This window comes from Cyrtonyx montezumae, unplaced genomic scaffold (genome assembly GCF_038088225.1).
Source record: "Cyrtonyx montezumae isolate F1298 unplaced genomic scaffold, pur_monq_1.0 scaffold_17, whole genome shotgun sequence".
Taxonomy (NCBI): Eukaryota; Metazoa; Chordata; class Aves; order Galliformes; family Odontophoridae; genus Cyrtonyx; species Cyrtonyx montezumae.
Window position 1 is genome coordinate 16,834,484 of NW_027071903.1, and position 19,856 is coordinate 16,854,339.

Consider the following 19,856-nt stretch of genomic DNA (forward strand, 5'->3'; position numbering starts at 1 on the left):
GTGCACTGATGGCAAACAATAGATTTTTTTTATGTCTGCTGAAACCGATTCTTCAAAGGATAATGCTGTAAGAAAAGCATTTCTGCTGCTATATTCTGATGCTATGCAAGGCCACTGGCCTTGCATCAGTATTCATATGACTTGACATTGGAGAGGAAGTTGTCCTTGAGTGCAAAACAGTGCACTTGGATGATCTTTTATTTACTCAGTAAATAAAGCGGCCTGACATAGAAGTGCACTTGGTTAGTGTGGGTCATGCAGCTGGTGCAAAATGGATTGGGCTGCATCAGTAATGAACCAGCATCTCAGATGCTGTCCCAGTTGGCTTTGCTTTTGCTGTAACAGGAATACAGTTAACTTCTCTTGGAGTTTTCTAGAAAGGAGCATTAATGAGTTCCAAATCCTGAAACTCTGACTTGAATTGCAACCAACCTTTTGTAATGTCTTGAATGCAAGCTGTAGCTGTAGCAAGCTGCTAGTGACCTGTAGAACACTTGAAACAATCTGAGCCTCATATGTATGTATTTCTGACTATAGTCATAAACGGTAGAATGGTTTGGGTTGAAAGGGACCTTATAGACCATCCAATTCTAACTCCTGCCATGAGTAGGGACGCCACTCCACAACAGACCAGGCTGCTCAGGGCCCCAGCCAGTGCCCCGGGTGCACCCCTGTGGATGGTGCATTCACAGCTCTGTGGGCATCCTCACCACTCTCACATTTAATCATTCCTTCCTTGTGTCTACTCTCAAGCTGTTCTCTGTTTTAAAGTTGTTATCCCTTGTCCTATCACTGCTGTGTCTGACAACCCCAATTTATTGCAGAATAGTAGTTGAGGACCAGGACTGTTTATGCTTCCAGTGGCAGTAGAAAGTAAATTGTTCCATTGAACACAGCTAGATTTCCTGGATGGGCTCTTAGTGCCTGTCAGATTGGGATTTGATATTAATTTTCCCTGAGTAACTAACTACACTGCTCTATCACAGTGATTGCTGTTAGCCAAATAATTACAAGCACATTATGTAAAAACAGCATCTTAAATCTAGTTTAATATTAATCTATGTCAAATTTACAGTGGCAGCCTGCTTGTCTTACTAAGGAATACTGATGAAATGATCCCCTTGAAAGAATACAGCCTAAAACGCAGCAAGCAGACATTTCCTTAAGAGGAAAAGAAGGATGTTGTTGGCCGGCAGAGCCACTGCTATTTCTATAACTTTTGTTTTAAGGTGCTGCTTGCTGGCAATCATGTTCCTTTAGTTTTCCTTTTGATGACAGAGAGATTCAAATTTGAGAAAGAATTTGGAAGAACATATGGACCTCTCAAGGATATACTCCAAATACCAGGGTTTGTGGTGAATTCCTCAAATTCTTAGATCTTCTCTGAACAAAAATCAAGTGGAAATCAGTGAAACTGCCTGTATCCCCCTTCCTCTGTTTTCTGTCTTAGCCCCTCTTCTTGGGGCTTGGGGAGGGGGGAGTTGCTGGGGCCCTGCACACAGGGACCTGTGTGGTGGGGCTGAAGGGAGCTCCTCTGCTCAGTCCAGTTCTGTACAGGATTTAGTTCTTGCAAAATGAAAGTCTGGGAAACCATAAGAATTTGAGGGAAATAATTCAGCCCAAACCTAATAGAGCTTTGATTTCCTTTCCTTTTCCCTCTCCTTTTCCCTTTCTTCTGTTAAAAAACCGTTCAGCAAATTGTATTGTGTTGGTTTCAGCATCAGTCTGGACCTGAATTGTCTCCACAGGGCATAGGAGTTGTGGTTTTCTTTGTTGTGACTCCACGTTCCTGCTGAAAGCAGCCTCCTGCACTGCGCACATGAGATATCCATGATGCCATTTAGTCACCAAAAACATGGTGCTGACTGCTACAGAGTGTGAGTGGTTTTGCTGCTGTGTTTGGCAGGGCTACAGGAGGAGACATCAAAGCCGATGCTGTACACATCAGCACCCCCAGAGAGAAATTCTCATTTCAAGCTTCTCAACGTGCCAGGAGTTTTTGCATTTTAAAAATGTTAAAATACCGCTGTTATTTCTGCAGGAAGGATTTTTGTCTCTCAATTTACAACTGCTTTCATGTTAGTTTCTTGAAACTTTCCCACTTCCTGGTGGAATTTTCTTACTGTTTTCTGCTGTACATGAGATATATAGCAGTACGACAACAAGTAAAGGAGGACATCAGCCCTTATGCTATCAAATTTCCAGCCTGTATATCCAGAGTTTGCACGAAGCAAACCTTAAATACTTCATGACCATAATTGCTTTTTCCTCTTCTGAGAATTTAATCTCAGTTTGAAAAAAACAGCTCAATAACAACCACAGTTCTTGACTACCTCAAAAAAAATTAGGTATATATCGCTGTCTTTATTCTTTGATATATAACTTTTCTTTTTTCTTTATTTTAAAGTTGAAGTAGTCTTCATTCACTAAGTGTTCCAGTTCTGTATTGGAAACTGGGAGTCATCAGTATTTACCACTTCATGGGCTGCTGTGTTTTTGCCAAGTTAGCAGTTATTGTGATTTTTCCTCTGAGGCAGTGATAGAGTTATTGACTGATGCTTGACAAAACCTGGGTGTGAGGAGGTTTGGGATACAAGGGAGAATTAGAAACATGATGGATTTAGTTTCTCAGACCCCTTGTACTTCAATGCCTTGTGCAGCACACTGGGTTTGTACTTTTTTTGTTATTTCTGGTCAACTACCTTATATAAATATAGCTGCATTACCTTTTTTGCCCTGCCTTGCTGGAACTTTAGCCTCAGCAACAATAAAAACAAATGTACATTTGCTTGACAAGAGTGAGACCAAAGCCATGGTGTCCGGCCAGCTGTGCCTCTTGGTACTGATGTCAATGATGAGTATTAACACATGTATCATTCGTGTTACGAATCCAGCTGCCCTTTCTTGTTTTAAGGGCATTATTTTCCATAAGAGCTCCATTGGCAGTCCTAGCATCTGCTGAGATTCATTCCAAGTGTGATTAATTTTCATTATGTTTCTGTCTAGTTCATAATGGGGCACAGAGCATCCTGACTCGTGCAGGTAGTGTTTCAAAAGTGTTTCAAAATAAAAGGAATTAAATACAATGCAGATGTTACAGCATGTCAGTCTCTATTTCTATGTCTGCCAGAAGAAAAGGTGGTGATGAATGATGGTAGAAAGTTAAGGTGCTAAAAAAGTTGTATTGTCAACAGAAGTATTGTCAGTGGTCTTTAAAGTAACTGGAACCAAGGGACTGCAAATTGTGCAGGGGGCAGAGCTAGGGGAGGGAAGGAGTACCAGGGACCTCAGGAGCAGCGATGTGTGCGTCGGGGTTGAATAACCAGTGCACCGTCTCATTCTAATAATGTTCAGTAAGTGAGTATCAGCTTTCTTTGTAGGTAGGCTAACGGGGTAGTAGTGCAGGTTTAAGAGAAAAGGTGCATGTAGGGCTTCTGATTCAGTCTTGAAGCATATAAAAAGATGAGTCTACATCTTAGTTCAGCTGTTCTGTATTGAGTTAAACCTGAAATGAGATCCACTGCTGAAGAAATGGATGCTAAAGAAAACTAGGTGCTTCTACCCCACAAAGAAATGAGGTCAGCCAGGGCAAAGCAAATTCATGCTGTTGAAATACTACCTGGCATTATTTTCATTAGCAGAGTCTGAGCTACACAGTGCTCTACTTTAAGCTTTGCTAAAAACAAGATACGTTGGGAAGCCATAAATATTTCCAATTTCAGGTTTAAAGGGATCCAGGGATGCCGCTAGAAGGCTGGTCTCAGTCTGCATCTGTGCCATCACCAGTCAGTGCAGTATCCCACCAAAGATGTTCAGTGTCACTCAGCTCCTGTTTGGACTGTTGCCCACTTCCTAGACTTAACTTTTAGTTTCAGAGATACTGTGACGCATCTATCTGTCTTGTGGACAGCTGTGTTGACCCTGAAAAAATCAGATGGCTTCCTCTAGAAGATCACCATCTCTACACCTTGATCCATGTGATGCGTGCAAAAGAGTGAAGCATTACTGTTGCTTTGCATTCATATTGATTCTATGAATAAATAATAGGCTCCTTGTAATGCTGAAGTGGTAACTGTAGTTTCCTTAAGGGTGTAAGTGGCAAGCTAAATATTGAAACCCCGCGTAAATAATTGAGTATCAGTCCCTCTTCAAGGGAAGGCAATAGGGGTTATAATTTCACCTCTCCCCGAATGATCTGCTTCTTGGTGCAATACACCCATCTGGGAACCACAAGCTATTTAGAAGGTTGGCTACAGTGTTTTTGTACCCAAACCAGATTTTTCTTACTTCTGCCAGTGTGACAGCAAATCATTTTAGCGTGCTCTGACAGATAGTAGCACGGGTGGGCTGTGCTCATACTCCAAGATATACCTTGCTAAGTTTTGAAAACCCAAATCCTTAATGGTCTGCCACTTGGCCTTTTTATTCCTTTATAGATTTTATGGACAGTGAGACAATCTGAGGGTTATGAGAGTCTCATCTTTATGAAACAAAAGGTTGCTGCAGGATGTGGGGGACCTCGGAAGGTGAAGGCTGGGACAAGTGCAGGAGGGAGTAAGTTCGTTGTATTTTCCACCAGGAAAAGCTGAGTTTGGCTGTGAGGAAGGAGTTAACAGAAGTGGCAGAGCTCAGTAGAGCAGGATGTGGAGGAGGGTAATCTGGGAAATGGTTTTAGAGGTAAATCTCATCTAGGCCTCCAGTTATATAAGGTCTGTGGGCAGGGAGCTCTGGAAGGCAGGCTTCTTGTCTCCTTCCTTCTCTAATGGTATCTTATGGTATCTCTGCAAGGAGTGACACAGCATCACTGAGAAGACAAAAATGCAAGTGTCATCATCACAGGTGAATCCCCCATCTCCTGTGAGACAGTCCTCTGGCTCCCATGTGCTTTTAAAGCCACGTACTTCTGAACAAGGCAAGGCAGTGTGTTAAAAAAAGGGAAAAGGCCTGGACAAGGGCTGTTCATTTTATTGATTTTTTTTTTTCCACCAATCAAAATCCTCCAGCACTGGTCTGGATACCATATCTATCTCCCACAGACACTCTGGTCTGGCACTGAATTCTCAACAGCTGAGCCACAAAAAAAATTCCACTAAGAACGTTTTCCCTGACAGTCTGTGGGAAGTCACTTGATGTATGTGGAAAACATAAGCCTGCTCCGTGATCCTTTGTATTTGCAGAGAAAATTATGCAGTCCATGATGAAAACCTTGAAGGTATGCCTGCATTGGCAATGACAGCAGAAGCTGCAAGGCTCTGTGATACTGCAAGACTCTAATGACACTTAAAGCCTGTATGCCTCTGTGACAGTGCAAGGCTCTATGACACTGCAAGGCTCTGTGACATTGAAGGCTCCAGGCCTCTGTGACACTGCAAGGCTCTGACTCTGCAAGGCTCTATGCCTGTAAGAAAGTTCCAGTCTCTATGACACTGCTAGGCTCTATTTCACTGCAAGGCTCTATGCCTCTATGGCACTGGCTCTATGCCTCTATGGCTCTATGGCACTGGAAGGCTCTATGCCTCTGTGACACAGCAAGGCTCTATTTCACTGCAAGGCTCTCTTACACAGTATGGGTCTATGACACTGTAAGGCTCTATGACACTGCAAGACTCGATGCCCCAGCAACACTGCAAGGCTCTCTGACACTTCAAGGATCTATGCCTCTGTGGCACTGCAAGGCTCTATAACACTGCAAGGCGCTATAGCACTGCAAGGCTCTATGGCACTGGAAGGCTCTATGCCTCTGTGACACAGCAAGGCTCTATTTCACTGCAAGGCTCTTTTCCTCTCTGACACTGCAAGTCTCTACGTTTCTATAACACTGCAAGTGTACACGACACTGGAAGGCTCTATTCCTCTATGACACTGCAAGGCTCTATGACACTGCAAGGCTCTATGCCTCTGTGACACTGCAAGGCTCAATGGCAATGCAAGGCTCTTGGCCTCTGTGACAATGAAAATCTTTCTGACACTGCAAGGCTCTCTGACACTGCAAGGCTCTATGCCTCTGTGAAACTGCATGTCTCTGTGACACTGCATGGCTCTCTGACAAAGCATGTCTCTATGACACTGCAGGGCTTTATGACACAGCAAGGCTCTTTGCCACTGTGACTCTGCAAGGTTCTATGAAACTGCAAGGCTCTATGCTTCTGTGACACTGCAAGGCTCTATGACACTGCGAGTGTCTGTGACACTGCAAGGCTCTATGTCTCTGCAAGGCTCTATGACACTGCAGGGCTTTATGACACAGCAAGGCTCTTTGCCACTGTGACTCTGCAAGGTTCTATGAAACTGCAAGGCTCTATGCTTCTGTGACACTGCAAGGCTCTATGACACTGCGAGTGTCTGTGACACTGCAAGGCTCTATGTCTCTGCAAGGCTCTATGACACTGCAAGGCTCTATGACACTGCTAGGATCTATGACAGTGCAAGACTCTATGACACTGCAAGTCAGTTGGCCTCTGTGACACTGCAAGGCTCTATGACACTGCGAGTCTCTATGACACTGCAAGGCTCTGTGCATCTGTGATACTGCTGGTCTTTATGACACTGCAAGGCTCTATGACTCTGCAAGGCTCTATGACTCTGCAAGGCATTTTGCCTCTATGACACTGCATGGCTCTATGACACTGCAAGGCTCTATGACACAGCAAGGCTCTATGCCTCTAGGATACTGCAAGGCTCTCTGACACTGCAAGGCTCTATAACACTGCAAGGCTCTTAGACTCTGCAAGGATCTATGACACTGCAAGGCTCTATGCCACTGTGACAATTGAAGGCTCTATGACACTGGAAGTCTCTATGTCTCTGTGACACTGCAAGACTCTATGACACTGCAAGGCTCTATGACACTGCAAGGCATAATGACACTGCAAGGTTCTATGACACTGGGAGTCTTCATGCCTCTATGACACTGCAAGGCTCTTTGAAACTGTAAGACTATGGACACTGGGAGTCTCTATACCTCTATGACACTGCAAAACTCCATGACACTACAAAGCTCTATGACACTCGAAGACTCTATGCCTCTGTGACACTGCAAGGCTCTATGAAACTGCAAAGCTCTATGACACTGGATGTCTCCATGACACTGGAAGGTACTATGCCTCTTTAACAATGCAAGGCTCCATGACACTGGAAGGCTCCATGCCTCAATTACACTGCAAGGCTATATGACACTGGAAGTCTCTATGTACACTGGAACGCTCTGTGCCTCTATGACACTGTAAGGCTCTATGATACTGGAAGACTCTATGAAACTGAGAGTCTCTATGCCTCTATGACACTGCAAGGCTCTATGACACTATGAGGCTCTATGACACTGTGTGACTCTATGCCTCTATTACACTGCAAGGCTCTATGACACTGTCAATATCTATGACACTGGGAGTCTCTATGGCTCTATGACTCTGCAGTGCTCTATGACACTGCTTAAAACTCTATGAACTTGAAGTCTCTACGCCTATATGATACTGCAAGTCTCTATGACACTGCAAGATACTATGACACTCGAATTCTCTATGTCTCTATGTCACTGCAAGGCTCTATGACTCTGTAAGGCTCTGTGTTACTGGGAGTATCTATGCCTCTATGAAACTGCAAGGATCTATGACATTGGAAGTCTGTGTGCCTCTTTGACACTGCAGGACTCTAAGACACTGCAAGGCTCTATGACATTGGAAGGCTCTGTGTCACTGGAGTATCTATGCCTCTATGAAACTGCAAGGCTCTATGACACTTGAAGGCTCTATGACACTGGAAGGCTCTATGCCTCTATGACACTGCAAAGCTCTATGACATTGGAAGTCTGTGTGCCTCTTTGACACTGCAGGACTCTGAGACACTGCAAGGCTTTATGACTCCTGAAGGCTCTATTCCTCTATGACACTGCAAGTCTCTATGACACTGCAAGGCTCTATGACACGGGAAGGCTCTATGTACACTGGAAGTTTCTATGTATCTATGATACTGCAAGGCTCTGTGACACTGGAAGATTCTAAGCCTCTGTGACACTGCTTTAGTCTCTACAAATCTGGAAGGCTCTATGCCTTTATGGCACTGCAAGTCTCTATGACACTGTAAGGCTCTATGACACTGCGAGGCTCTATGACACTGTGTCTCTATGCCTCTATGACTCTGCAATGCTCTATGACACTGTAAATATCTACGACTATGGGTGTCTCTATGGTACTATGACAGTGCAAGGCTCTATGACACAGCTAGGCTCTATGAATAAACTGGAAGGTTCCATGCCTCTATGACACTGCAAGGCTCTATGACACTGGGAGTCTCTATGCCTCTGTGACACTGCAAGGCTCTATGACACTGAGAGTCCCTATGCCTCTATGACACTTCAAGGATCTATGACACTGTGTGACTCTATGCCTCTATGACACTGGAAGGCTCTATGACACTGGAATGCTCTATGCCTCTATGACACTGCAAGGTTCTATGACACTACAAGGCTCTATGGACACTGGAAGGCTCTATGCCTCTATGACTCTGCAAGGCTCTATGCATCTATGACACTGCTAGGCTCTATGACACTGCTTAAGGCTCTATGACACTTGAATTCTCTATGCCTCTATGACACTTAGATCTATGCTCTGATTTTTGTCTGGTCCTGTGTAGAGCCAGGAGCCCAACCTGGTGGTCATTATGAGTCTCTTCCAACTCAGGATATTCTCCGATTCTCTGATTCAATAAACATTACCAATCATATTCCACAACATATACAGATTTAAAAAATAACAGAAAAAGTGTTTCCTCTCTCAGACTTTACCTCAATAAGGTAAATCACTCAAAGGAATGAGTGAGAAGGATGTTTTGCACATGTAAACACACAAAGAATTTAAATGTGCTTGTGCACTTTTTCTTTTGCACTTTATTGTGAAAAGCATTACAGAACATTCCTCCGTGATATGTGATAAGGAACAATCAGAACTCCATCAAAGCCATTAAGCCCACAAAATGAGGCGGACACTTGAGACAGAGCCCATGGGTGGGATGCTCATGTCCCAGCCCTGAACCACTTGACCATACCTGGGGTTTGATTTGCCAAGTCCAAGCCCTTAAAAAGTGGCCCAACAGCCCTGAGTTTTGCGGACAGCGTGGGACACAGACAGGAGTTACAGCAGTTGGAGCATATTGAGAGGTATCTGTTTCAGCTGCCTATTAATAATAGCCCCAACACAGATGGTGACGCCTCTCACTGCCTCATGCAGGAATTGACAGATAAAATTAACATGTTAAAGACAGAAGACAAAACAATAAGAAAAAAACCAAACCCTCAGGCAATAATTTAAAGTGTCCCTTTGATTGTCTAACATCCAGTGTCACAGAGATGGAAGCACCAGTGAACAATGAAATGCCCAAAGGAGTGCTGCGGGGCTGTATCACAGATGCCATGGATAACCACACAGTGCTTGATATGGGTGGTACTGCCCTCTGGGTGGGAAGATGGTCGGTGTATACACATACACACCTGTCCTCCGGCTTTCTGTTAAATACAGAAGGCCGATTTTACCCTCAATTCCTCTTAGTGAATGTAGACATCTAAGACCCAAATTTTCTAGTCTGTCTTTTTCTATTACTCAGTGCCCATTATAAACTCAGAGTCAGGTTTGCTTATCCCTAGAATTATTGCCAGATGCTGTGAGTGACGCAGTGTATGCTGGAAGCACACATCAGTTCTTGCTCTTCTCACTTCTCAGGAGGAAGCCAGACTCAGCAGCCCCCCTTACTCACTCACAGTGCTGCTATCAGCTCCAGAGTTCAGAGGTCAGGGTAATTCTATCACCAGTCAAGTTGTATGGGTGGAATCACACACAGAATCGTAGCGGTTGGAATGAGATCATGTAGTCCAACCTGCTACAGCGGGTTCCTAGAGGAAGAAAAAGTCCACAGAATCACCAAGGTTGGAGACAGAAGTGTTCTGAACAGCCTACGGGGCATGGCATCACACACCAACACAGACAGCTCAGTTTGAACATCTGAACATCGTTCTCTCATGAAATTCCAGCAAAGATTTTCTCTGCAAAGGAGCTACACAATTTCAGAAAAGACAAACACTGCTTTTATAGAATTAATCCAGCAAGACCATAAAAATTATAATTATGCTGAGCGTTCTTTAGTATTTGTCACTGAATTTCAATTTTTCTTTAATATAGATCTATACAATTATTTTTGAATATAAAATCAGGGATATGGTAAGAAATTTGAAAAAACAGTAACTTCACAGAACAATCAGTGGGTCATTTTTAAGAAAACTTTAAAGAAGGAAACATGCAGAACTGCATTTCATAGAAACCAGAGGAATTTTAATATTAAAATATGATTTATAAATATTATAAAATCATGTCCGAGATGCTGATCGGAGGTTTTGCTTTCTGTTTTCCATTACAAAATTATGACTGGGTGGAAATTGGCTTGTTTTCTAAAGTTTGCATCCCTTTGGAATGAAACAACATCCATCACTTATTTGCCCATTACAGCGTGCAGTACCAAACGCCATCAAACAAGTAAATGAACAGGGATGCAACAGAAGAGCTGCACGTTCAGTATGTAGTGGAACAGGTAATGGCATGACCCAAATGTACTCATCAATCCCACCCAACTCAATAAGGAGGCGTGTAAGTCAGCTCCGAACTGCTCTGCAGGCATCCAAGCACCACCCAAACCAAAGGACACTGCTCACCTCTCCGTCTCTTTTATTGGCCAGCAGTTCCTTCAGGACCTCCTCTCATTGGTTGTCGCTGTTGCCTGTCATATGCACGCCCCCACCCTGGTCTTGCTTCCGGGAGAGCTCTGCCCCCATGATTGGCCACACTCTTGTGCCCTCCCCCTAGTCTGAGCAGAATCAATTGGCTGCTGTGGCTGTCACTAAAGCCCGGGAGGGGTGACGATTGGACGAGCGGGGCCATGCAAGTTCTCCACTGGTTAGAGGGCTTGGCAGCCTGTTCTGCGCATGTGCAGAACCGGTCGTGGGCAGCCATGCTGAGTGAGGGCAAGTCCGGGCAACGGCAGCGTGACGTCACTGGACGTGACGCACAACGGCCGTCACGTGAGCTGAGGAGGCGGTAGCGCGGCGCTCGGGATGGGGTGACGTAGGTCCTTGCCGGGCTGCCGTGCTGGGGGGGGCCCGTGGGGCTGAGGGCACAGGCTGTTCTGTGGGGTGTTCCTCTGAGACTCGGGAGACGGCTCTGAAGGGAGAAGCAGGAATGCATTTCACCCATAGGAGGCGCTCGTGCTGTGTCACGAGGATCAGAGCGGACCCCTTTGCTTTCTAAACTCCTCAGAGCAAAGAGCATAAAAAATCGGTGGTGAATTAGTGGTGAATGTTGCATGCAGTTTCTGGACTGTAAAAGCTGATTATTTCACCCTATAAAAGAACATTCCAACTTAGATGGTTTTTCAGGTTTAAAAGCTATCATAGAAGTGGGTGGGGAGAAGAGGCTTAAATCAGTAATCCAAGCTTGTAATACAATCTTCATGTGGTGCATGGCTTGCATAGAAATCCCCTTCCGTGTGGATTTTCTCTGCTTGTAGCAGTCCCAACATACAGGAAATGTACACTATGTATTTCCAACGTTTTCCGCAATTGTAGAAATGCTTATAAAGCAATCCATTCCTTGTGCACTCCTGGAGATCTGCAGTACTCTCAAGTGTGCATTTAAAGAAAGAAAAAAGTAATAATCTTACAAGAGCTTTCAAGAAGCAAGCATCTGCAGCAGCTCCCTAAAGTTGGGCAGAGATTTTTATTAATGTGCTCTGACTGCAGGAACAGCAACAGCTTTGAAACCTGGATGGCAAACTGACCTGCTGATGTGGTTCTGGTTTGCTTGCTTGTTTATAAATATCTGAATTTGAGGTGGTTTTGTTTGTTACTTTTCCCCTACAGGTTAAAAGCACTGGGAGTGAAGTCAAGCTTGGGAAGAACTTCTGGACGTGGGAAGAACAAAGTCCCAGTGCCCGTGGGAGGGCAGTGCTGCACGATGAGGAGCTGTGCCAGGGCTGCAGAAAGCCTGGGTCCTGCTGCATCCCAAAGGAAGCAGAGGTGATGGGCTTGTGTGGCTTCAAGCATGAGGTCAGTGTTCATCGTTCATCCCTGGATGAAGCACAAGGAAGGGAGGCTTCTTGCACACGTGCGTACAGAGTTGGCCACAGCAGCCTTGCTACAGCAGTCACCTTCAGTGAAAGGGAAGAGAGGGTTTGATTCCTGTTCAGCAAAATTGACAGAAATTTGTCAGTGCTTTGAGAGGCTGTGCTTCACTTGAGCTCTTGCTATTGCTGAACTCGCAGTACCTTGCTAAAAATACTTCAAAGCGAGTTCCCTGAGCTGTGATCCTACCAGTTCTGCATTATTTGACTCACCATTCCTTTGAAAGTATTCATCCTTTCCCTCATAAAACTTGAATCAGCTTGCTCCCTGGGCCAAGAGTTGACATCATCATGATGTTACATCCTGTGTAACGGTGTGAGACCTGGAAAAACACTCAGTGCAAAAGCACTCAGTGAATTGAATTTGCAGTGCCTCAGCCCTTGCTTGGAGCCTGACCTCCCTCCCAGCCCAGGTTCATTTGTGTGTTTACAGCCCATGAGGTCCCTTGGAAATAGCCCCTGTAATACGGCCGCGTGCTGCTTGAGGAGCTATCAAAGCTCTTCTTAACATCTCTGTTTTTCCCTTCTGTGACCTCCTTTCTTTTAAAGTATTTGTGAGAGCAGTAGTGACTGTTTTATGAAATTAAGCTGGTTTTCTTGCCAGGAACGGTGGCTAGGATCTTGTTGACAGATTTGGAAAAGATGATTCTTTCAATGTTTACTGAATGAATTTTTAAGGATGTCTGCCATATGCTGTTTCCAAGCTCAGTCTGCATTTCTCTCTTTAGTATTATGCAGTGACAGGGACAGATTAGCACCTTTCATTTGCCTATGAAAATTAACACATCCTAAAATGACATTTCCTGAGCTACAGATTGCCTATTTAGAAATAAACGTAGATACGTGGAGTTAAAAGTCTTTGCCTGAAATAAGGTGGATGAGTTTTGTTACTGATTCCAGAGGCCTTGGAATTTTACCCTTTTTCCTTAGGTGTTCTTAGAGTTACCTTTTCTCTCATTTGTCTTTTATATGATGATTTTTATTCCTGATGGAATGGTCTCCTCACAGCCTGCTCTCAACCCCACATCTCATCTCTTTGCTCCGGGGCTTCCTCAGGACCATGAAAGGTTGTTTTTTCTCTTCCTTTCATGCATAACGTGGCCTCTGGGTTTGTCTGTTCTTCCGTCTTCCTCTGAAGCATCAGGAATTGGCCTCAGCTGGAAATGGGCTGTTGGATGGGGTACACAGCTGCTTCTGGTGGTAGCAAGAAACTTCTCGGGCTCCTGGCTGATGTGCATTGCTCCCGGTCACAGGGCAGGGATCATTGCCATTTGCTTTTGTAACGCTTCTGTCTTGTGAAGGACAGAGCACAGGTGTGGTATTCGTGGGTTTTAGTCCTGTGTGCTCAAAGTCTGGAGCTTGAAGCAAGGCAGGGGAGGTTCCTGGATGCCTTGTCGTGAGGAGTGCTGGAATTGAACTTCCGACTTCAGCTCTGGGATTGCTGTGTTGGTGTGGGCACCGTGGTGCAGCCTGTGTCTCGAGCTGTGTGTTGCGATGGTGTTAGTTGTGGTGCTGTACAGAGCTAGTAGATAGGAGATGTGAAACGAGTCTTTGCACTGCCTGTGCTCACTGAAGCTGCTGTGCAGCGGAGGACTGTGGAGCAGTGTTCCCTCTCCCACTTTTGGTCACTGTGCGTCCATCAGGTTAACAGAAGGGAGCAATGCAAGTCAGTGTGTCTGTGTATTGCAGTGTTCTGTCTGAGAATAATAAGGCCAGGTTCTCATTTATGCTAAGCCCACTTGCAGTGTTCTGGCAACATAAAGATGCCTTAACAAGAATGTAAATTAAAGCCTCCTTATACTTTTAATAGTGTTTGTAGTTTCACTTGGCTGCAGTATAGGAATGACACACGTCTATACAAACTGCATTTGTCATCCACTTGAGATGGCTGCTGATACTCTTCATGCCCCCATAAGCTAAGCCACCAGTCTGCTACAGTCCCAGCTTCCAGCCTCCTTGAAATGAGTCCTTTGCATGAAACATCTAGATCAGAATTTAAGACAAAAATATTTTTTCACCCTTTTTCCACTGCATATGACCTTATATTTGCCTGCATAAACCTATACTGAGTGCTCAGATCCAAAATGCTCAGCCAGACTCTTCTCATCACATATGTTACTTCAACTGGAGAGGAAAGTCTTCCATCTCAGCATGTCATATCTGATGCAGGACACCCTTTCATTTTCCTCGTTAACTAAAAAATCATCTCTTGGTAGAAAGCCTGTGTTATGAGCTCCTGGAGCAAGATTTTATAATAAACCATCCCAGCTTTTATACTTTGAAGTCTGTTTTCATTTCTGGCTGTAAAAGTAATGTGTACCAATGGGAAGTATTACTCTGGCTGATGTTACAGGGGTGCAGTGAGAAGCAAGAATGCTGAAAATCCCAGCAAGGAGGGACTTGATAGAGAAGCCACGTCAACTATACAGACTTCTGAAAAAATGTCAATATCAGCATGTACTTAATATACTTCAGAGAAAATGCTGCTCTTGTACTGTCTGAAAGCATTTGTAAACATCTTATTAGTTTTGTGGTTGTATTCTGACCGCAAGTTACCACATGTCTAGCAGCAGAGAGCTCAAGAGAGCTGTAAATATAGCCTCCAGTAAAATCCAAAAATGGGTTTTTGTTGTTCAGACTTTGGTTTTATTTTGTTTTTTAAGATAAAAGTATATTAAGTGATGATTTCAAAGTGCATGGCCTTGAGATTGCCATAGAAAATAGGTATTGCTGTTATCCCCAGTGGAAATCTAAATCTCCCCAGGGTTTAGGCTTCCCATTCCTTCCTTTTCAAGGTCATGAGAACTTAGTCGAAAACCTGTTTGTGGTCTAACTATTAGTTTGTCAGAGTCTTCATCCTTATCCATTTTATAGAGAGAAATGTCATTGGAGGAAACGGCCAGAGTCATGACCTACACCAGTATGGTTAAACCGTGCTCCTTTTGTTACCCGGGCAGCCTTATTCTTGTAGTGTTTGAGACAGGGGCGTACAGAAAACAGTGCATAATCACTGGCAGAGAGCCTCGAGAAAAACAACTCTAAAAACTCTCCCAGCAGTTAACAGCTCTGCAAAACACATCCCGGAGGAGGTAACTTTTGACTGTGATATCGTACTAGTTCTGCATACTCTCTGCTGAAGGTCAGCTCCATGAGTCGTTCCAAGCCATGCACTCTTGCTCCAATTAGGGTCTGCCATCCCACAGCTTACTTGAACTTGTTTTCCTCTTCTTCTGGAAGCGTCCTTGTTTCTCAGCCTTCTTTTCTCATGTTGTTTATGCTGTTCCTCAGCTTCTGCTCGAAATACACTTTCTTCTATTCCCACACCAGGGTCTGTGCCTCCACTCAGTACCCGGTCTTATTGAGCCTCCTCCAGTTGGTCTCAGCCCATCGATCCAGCCTGTCCTGCCCTTAGGACACTTCTGGTTCTGGTCAGGGAGTTCTCACGTGGATAAATCGTGATTCCAGTTTGACCTGCGCACAATGGTCAGTCCGATCTGGGTTCTGCTGCAGCCAGCACTTCCTAAGGCCCATCACACTTTTCCAGGCCTCTTTCTGGTGTGCTCAGGAGCTCTGCTTTCCATCACTCCCTGTCCCCAGCAGTTGAAGCTGCGTGCATAGCCCCAGGCCTTACTGCGTGCCTTGCCCTGCGTCTCCTAAAGGCCTGGCCCCTGGCAAGTAGTGGGGGGGATGCTAGGACAGCTGCTTCTGCTGTGCTCACTGCCATCAATTCTTCAGGGCTGGCAGGCAGGGTGAGGGGGCTGATGCTGCAGCAGGAGGTGCCTACTTTGCTCACAGGGCATTGCAGCACTTGCCCCACAGTGCCTGTCCACAGCAGGGGATGGCAGCCAGGACGCTGCAGGGGGGAGAACAGCTGGGGCTCTGGGAGGGCATGGCCTGGGGACACAGGGTCAGGGACCACGCACGTATGCTCTGTGTACGTGCCAGCCTTCTTTTGCAGGTGCCAGGTATGGAAGTCTTTGCCCGGCATAGGAGATTGAACTCAGCAGGGACACGGATTGCTGTGAAAATGAGAAATTTCATTTCTACAATGGAGTAAACATCAACGTTTGGGTGAAGTCAGAAGACAGAGGATAGGACAGATGGCACTTGGGCATTAACAGGGAAGAAAGGGGTCATGCTACACTGCAGCCAGCCGTGGGTCACGTGGCTATTTCAGCATTGCTCCCTCTGAACCAATGCAGCAGTTCCTGAAGCCGACTGATGAACTCCCAGACTTTCTGGGCTGGAAAAGGACACGCTGTAAAGGGGCTGGACTGCGTTGGCCTCTGGTATGGGGTTGACATATGCACTGGAGGTGCTGCTGTAGTGGGCACTTCTGTTGTCAGCAGTCCCATCTGCTCCAGGATCCAGTGCTGGAAGTGCTGAGTGGAGGCATAAACCCCAGGTTGGTGCATTCTCCTGCAGCCCCTCCCCCAGCTGGTCACGCCAACGAGCCAGAAGTAATCGGCTCTTTTATCCCTGCACATCAGAGGACCACCACTATCACTCTGCAGAGGAGGAGAGAAGGCCAAGGTGTTACTGGGCAGCCACATCATCTGCAGAACTGGCTTTCTCACAACACTCCCTAGAGCCACATTCAGTGCACAGAAAATCTCCGCTTGGGTGCTAGAGCCCCATAAAGCTTCTGGGAGGGGGTTGCAGGCATGGAAAGCAGTTCTCCCTCCCTCATCTCTGTGCAATGATCTGGTGTGAGGCGAGAGGCGTGTCCCAGGACTGGCTCTGGACCTCCAGGGCACTAAGAGCACCTGGGGGTCTCTCCAGGCAGAGTCCCAGGCACGTGAGGCATGGGGAGCCAGGGGAAGGAGCTGCAGATTGGAAAGGGGGGTGAGCTCCAGAGGTGGTGGGCCCCCGGCGCTGGGAGGGTGGCTTGCAGGCACAGCACGGCTGCGTGTCGGTGTGCAGCTCCTACCTGGCAGGTGTCGATGCCTCCCTGCGGATATCCAGCACACAAGTTGTGGGGATGGATGGTCCCAGCATACCAGTGGCTGCTGTTGCAGAGTCTGAGGTCAATGAGCCGGACCTTGGCCTCCTGCAGGATATGATATGGTTTGACAGGTTCCTCCTGTAGGGCTGAGAGCAAAGAGCACAATTGGCAGTGTCAGCTCCTTGCCAGTTCTCATCCTGTTTGGGGGTGAACCCCCTCCCCTAGGTCTTGGCTTTGTATCCTGAGACGTACCGACGCTTCCCTGCTTTGGGAAATGGGTCAGGCCCATCCCTCTCTATGGACACATCACCGTGGTGTGTGTCACCCTGGGGCTCAGTGCCGCCATCAGGGATGCCTGCCCCCTGCCTCAGCAGCACGCCAAGCTTTAGTCGCACATTTTGGATACTCACATCTCAGACCCACATGTCCCCAGCCACTGACATAGCACTCAGAGAGCTCTGCCACGTTCAGCGAGGCATCAGGCACGCAGGCAAGCTGGATGTAGGAGCTGCAGAGGACAGGTTGGTCCAGTTCCAGCAAGGTGATGTCATTGTCCATGGTGTCCCTGTGGTAATACTCGTGCACTATGACCCACTTCACGTTGCGCACTACAGCTTCGGGGCCCAGGCGAGTCAAATCGTTGGCACCGATCACCACGTGCCACGGTGTGTAGGGACTGGAGGAAGGATGGAGGAAGGGGTCAGCGGGAACATGGCCACGTCCTGCAGCACCCAGGAGGGGTGCACCCAGGAGCACCCACACGCTGGCTGGACTGCAAGGAAAGGGACAGCCCTTACCTTGTGTCGTCAAAGCAGTGCGCTGCCATGAGGACCCACTGCGGGCTGATGAGGGACCCTCCGCATACGTGTCCCGTGCCCGCAAACCAGGTACTCTGTAGGCGGACAGTCCACGGCCAGGCCTCACGTTAGGCATCCGTGCCACCCACGATGCGCGTTCCCCCAGACCGAGAGGCCATGGGCCGGAGCCCGCAAGTGCTGCAATGAGAAAGACAGTGAGTGCCGCTGCCGGCTGCTCCCTCGCCCCGCTCACGCTGCACGCTGCACGTGAGCCGCTGTCTGGGGGCCACTCACTCGCAGACACCCGAGGTGTGGTGCATGGGCCAGCACGCGGCCAGCGGCATGAGGAAAAGGAGCAGCAGCAGCACCATCCCTCCTGGAGGAGAGAGGCAGCGCATCACGTCCAGCTTCGTCGCTGTCGACTTCAGCCACAGTGTGCCCAGTGCTGACGCTGACGTCACAGAACCATTGGTTCCAGGGGCTGTGCCACCACCGGGGGCTACGCGAGGGGGTCCGGGTGTGGGTGGGACCCCTCCAGAATGGGACGTTATAGTGACCTGCCAGGACCTGGGGAGGGGCCAACAATAAAACTGGGGAGTCAGTCTGAATCAGTGTGCAGTCAGTGTGCACTGGTGTGCACCCAGTGCTTGTCAGTGTGCAGTCAGTGTGTGCTGATGTAGCGACTGTGTTTGTTGTTCCCAATGCAGTTATGTGCACATGGGGACACGGCATGTCCCAGCACATCGCTGCTCGTCTGTACTGCATCTGCATACCTTCAGCACGAGCGTGCGGCCTCCTCTTGTGCGGCCTACTGTTGTGACCCCGGCTTTGTCAGCGCTAAGCCAAATTTCAGCTTTGTGGCTTCAGACTCCTGGGAAGCTGTGAAGCCTTTCAGCATGCACTTGACCACTCTCTTTCATTTTAATGCTTGTTTATCTGAACTGCTTCTCAGACCTCTCCTATGAAGAGAGGTTATGAGTCGGGCTTGTTCAGCCTGGAGAAGAGAAGGTTCTGGGGAGATGTGCTGTGGCCTTCCAGTACCTGAAGGGAGCTTATAAACAGGTGGGAGAGTGACTTTTTGCATGGGCAGATAGCAATGAAACAAGGGGGAATGGTTTTAAACTAAAAGAGGAGAGATTTAGGTTAGATGTGAGGAGGAAATTATTTCCCCAGAGGGCGGTGAGGCCCTGGCACTGCGGCCTGGAGCTGTGGTGCCCCATCCCTTGGTGTGCTCAAGGCCAGGTGGGATGGGCCTTGGGGAGCCTGAGCTGCGGGGCAGCCTCTAGGACTCTTTTCAACAGCTGTGGGAGAAAGAAAAAGGAGAGGGGAGGAGTGGGAAAAAAAGAGGCAGTTTAACAAGCCAAATCCAGTTGTTCATTTAATACACACACCCTGAACAGCTTATTTCATTTTCTGAAACCATTTTTCACCAGCCTGTTTTCTCAGCTGGGAAACTTCTGGTGTAGCGTTTTAAAAAAAAATATTGCTTTTGGCATTATGAGAAAACAGATCCTTCAAGACATTGAAAGGACAGTATCCTTCTTTGACTTGGTGCAATGAAGCAGGGCTATAGGAATTTTAGATTTTTGTACCACCCAAAGAATAGGCAAAAGAAATTTTCCACTCTTAAACCCAGATTACATGGTGTCATGGTTTTATGATTTTTGGTACTGGTATTCCACATCATAACATCATGTAGTGCATTTAGAGTTAAAGAGTTAATGCTCCAGCTCCGTGGATCATCGATAGTTCCAGGTATACCTGTCTCAGAAGAGAAGAAGAACTCCGTTCCCCAGAGGACTTTGCGATGCTTTGCGTTCTTACGTGTTTACGCTCAGAGGGAAAGATAAAAACTGTCTGCGGTCACGGGACACTCTCTTTCCTTTGGGATCGACTCAGCAGTGGGTGCTCGCTGCCGTCCGCCTTCAGCGTTAGCGTAAGGCCTTCGGTTTATCGGA

At 46.8% G+C, this 19,856-nt stretch overlaps 1 pseudogene; it reads right to left on the minus strand.

Moving 5' to 3' along the window:
- Window positions 1-16,257: 16,257 nt before the first annotated feature.
- Window positions 16,258-18,296, minus strand: LOC136046770 (acrosin-like; annotated as a pseudogene).
- Window positions 18,297-19,856: the final 1,560 nt, after the last annotated feature.